The sequence below is a fragment of the Dipodomys ordii genome, unplaced genomic scaffold (assembly GCF_000151885.1).
Source record: "Dipodomys ordii isolate 6190 unplaced genomic scaffold, Dord_2.0 Scaffold29, whole genome shotgun sequence".
NCBI lineage: Eukaryota > Metazoa > Chordata > Mammalia > Rodentia > Heteromyidae > Dipodomys > Dipodomys ordii.
The window spans coordinates 3167392-3170870 of NW_012267245.1; the positions used below are offsets into that span (position 1 = coordinate 3167392).

Below are 3479 nucleotides of genomic sequence, written 5' to 3' on the forward strand. Positions count from 1 at the left end.
CCGACAAAAAAAAAAAAAAAACAAATAAAAAAAATAAATAAAAGCTCAGGGCTAGTTCTTAGGCCCTGAGTTTAAGCCCAGGACAGACAAGACAGATATACACATATACACAATTTGTTGTGAAACAGCATAGTGTCTGACACAGGACTGTAACCAAGTTTTTACATATTCCATCCAGTTATTTACTCATAAACACTAAATCAAGAGACAGAGAAAGGACCAGAGGAGATTTATTACAATAATGGGAAGATAGCACATCTTGGTGGACACAGACTGGGTTCAGTAGGTGGAACTGCGGTTTAGAAGGTATGCATAGTTAAGACAGTCCCAAGAACCAAACAGATTGGAAGTCTGCTATCCTTCCTCTTTCTTTTTTTTGGATGGTTGTGGGGCTTGAACTCTGGGCCTGGGCCTTCTTCCTCAGCTCTTCATATACTTGCCACAGCACTACTTTCAGTTTTCTGGTAGTTTATTGGAGATAATAGTCTCATGGACTTTTCCTGCCCGGGCTGGCTTTGAACTGTGATTCTCAGATTTCAGCCTCCTGAGTAGTTAGGATTATAGGCGTGAGCCACCTGTGCCTGGCTGCTACCCTTCTTTTAGCCATTATTTTACCAGATATAGTGAATATAATTAAAAAAAATTAAGTCTTCTACCTCTGATTTTCTTACAGTAATACTCATTAAATTTGGTGTTATTTAACTAGAGATGCAGTTACTCTTGGTGGTAGGAAAACAGTAACTCGGTTACTCTATAGTCTTCTGTGGAGTCTTGCTGGGGAGGTAGAAGTAATGATATGATGGTTTGGAGTTGAGGAAAACTATATAGCTAAGCTGTTCACAGTTTTAAACAATCTCTGCTCCAAAGGTACAAAGTGTTGCCAGTGTGTGCACATTTTGTTGATGCTGTAATGTAGCCATGGCTGTGTTTTGGCTTTGCCTACTATGTGTAATGTTTTCATGGTCAATCTATATTCTATACATGTGGTCTATCCATGCATCCACACATCATCATTCTATTTTGTTTCTTTTTCCTTTTTTGAATGGGGGTTATCATCATTCCCCAGGCAAGTGTTGAACTCATCATTCTTTTGTCTCAACCTTTGAGTATTCTTGATTAAGGGTGTGCGACCACACCTGCTTTTATTTCTTTCTTCAGTGAAAGATGTTACATTATATAATTACCCCATGTTGATGAACAGATGTGAGCTATTTCCATCTTGTGCGGGTAATTCTGCTGTGAACACCAATACGTTTTGTATTGGTTTGTATTTTGTATCTTTACTTTGGAACTGCTAAGTATAATGGTATCTACAGTAATTCTCAATTACTGTACTTCCAAGAGTTTTGCAAAGTTCACCTATTTTACATTCCTGTCAGTATCCGAGGGTTCTGATTTTCTATATACTCAGCAACACTGTTCCATTTTCTTTTTTGTTTAGGTACAATGTACATAGTATTAATTTGCTATTGACTTGTATACAAGTCAATGGTATTAAGTATATTCCAATTATTATTCTGTGGCTAATACTAAACTATCTCTAGAACTTTTTTTTTTTGGTCGGTCATGGGGCCTGAAATCTGGGCCTGGGCGCTGTCCCTCAGCTCTTCAGCTGAAGGTGAGCGCGCTACCACTTGAGCCATAGCTCCACTTCCGGCTTTTTCTGCTTATGTGGTGCTGAGGAATCAAACCCAGGACCTCATGCATGCAAGGCAAGCACTCTACCATTGAGCCACCTTCCCAGCCCCAGACTTTACAATTTATTCTAGGTACCTCATGTAAGTGCAGTCTTTAAGCATGTGCAATCACCCAGTATGTATCACTGTCTGGATTTAATAATTATATGTGTGTGTAAATATATATCCATATATATAAATAACATAAAGTTCAAACTCAGTGTAATGTCTTCAGTGTTCAAAACCACTGCCACCTGGCACAGTTGTATTTCTTTTAAAATCTTGACTCTACCAGACGCCTTAGCTTACAACTTAATCCTAGCTATTCAGGAAGCTGAGATGTGAGGGTCAAGGTTCCAAGCCAGCTCAGGCAGACAAATCCATGAAATTTGTATCTCCATTTTACCAGCAAAAAGCCAAAGTGAGGATGTGGCTGAAGTGGTAGAACAGCAGTGATTCTCAGATCCTAAATAGCTAAGATATAAGGTATGAGCCACCACTGTTAAATCCTTCAGCTGTTAAATACTTCTCTTTTTTTTTTTTTTCTGGGTCCGGCCGTGGGGTCTGAACTCTGGGCCAGGGCGCTGCCCCTCAGCTCTTCAGCTCAAGGCCAGCGCTCTACCACTTGAGCCACAGCGCCACTTGCGGCTTTTTTCTTTCTGCTTATGTGGTGCTGAGGAATTGAACCCAGGGCCTTGGGCATGCAAGGCAAGCGCTTTACCACTGAGCCACCTTCCCAGCCCCAATACTTCTTATTTATAGATTATTTTTGTTGAAAAATTTTGTTCTATTAGGAGAGAATTTAGGAAATTTTTTTGTCAGTCGTGGGGCTTGAACTCTGGCTTCGGCCCTGTCCCTGCGCTCTTCAGCTCAAGGCAAGCACTCTTCAGCTCAAGGCAAGCGCTCTCCTGCTTGAGCCACAGCACCACTTCTGGTTTTCTAGTAGTTTATTGGAGATAAGAGTCTCATGGACTTTCCTGCCTGGGCTGGCTTTAAACTGTGATCCTCAGATCTCAGCCTCCTGAGTACCTAGGATTATAAGAGTCAGCCACTGGCGCCGGCGAATTTAGATAATTTTGTTTGATTTTTAATGTAGCTTGTCTTTATTTATTTATTTATTTATTTATTTTTGGTCAGTCATGGAGCTTGAACTCTGGGCTTAGGCGTTGTCCTTCAGTTCTAGACCAGCGCTTACCACTTGAGCTACAACGCCACTTCCAGCTTTTTCTGCTTATGCGGTGCTGAGGAATCGAACCCAGGGCCTCATGCATGTGAGGCAAGCGCTCTACCACTGAGCTACCTGCCCAGCCCTGTAGCTTGTCCACTGAGCCACCTGCCCAGCCCTGTAGCTTGTCTTAAAAATGAGCTAAAAAACTAAGTATAGCCATATAACTAAAATATTTTTATAGCAAAACAACCCTTGTTCATTTAAAAATTAATGAGGCTGCTATTAAATTTTTCTTTATATATTAGCTATTCTTCCAATTGTTATACTACTAGAAATTTTAGAAATAATCAACTTTTGTTTTTCCCCTCGTCCTGGGCCTTTGAACTCAAGGCCTTGGTGCTGTCCCTGAGCCTCTTTGTGCTCAAGGTTAGCGCTCTACCACTTGAGCCACAGCGCCACTTCCGGCTTTTCTGAGTAGTTTATTGGAGATAGTCTCATGGACTTTCCTGCTCAGGCTGGCTTAGAACCACAGTCCTCAGATCTCAGCCTCCCCAGTAGCTAGGTTTATAATCATGAGCGACCTGGGCCCAGCAATCAACTAACACACACACACACACGCACGCACGCACGCACGC

At 41.6% G+C, this 3479-nt stretch overlaps 1 protein-coding gene across 3 annotated transcripts in view; it reads left to right on the top strand.

The window, feature by feature from the left end:
- Positions 1–3479, top strand: part of Nsd1 (nuclear receptor binding SET domain protein 1) — a 104569-nt gene that overhangs the window by 34124 nt on the left and 66966 nt on the right. The gene's annotated exons all lie outside the window — the stretch shown is intronic.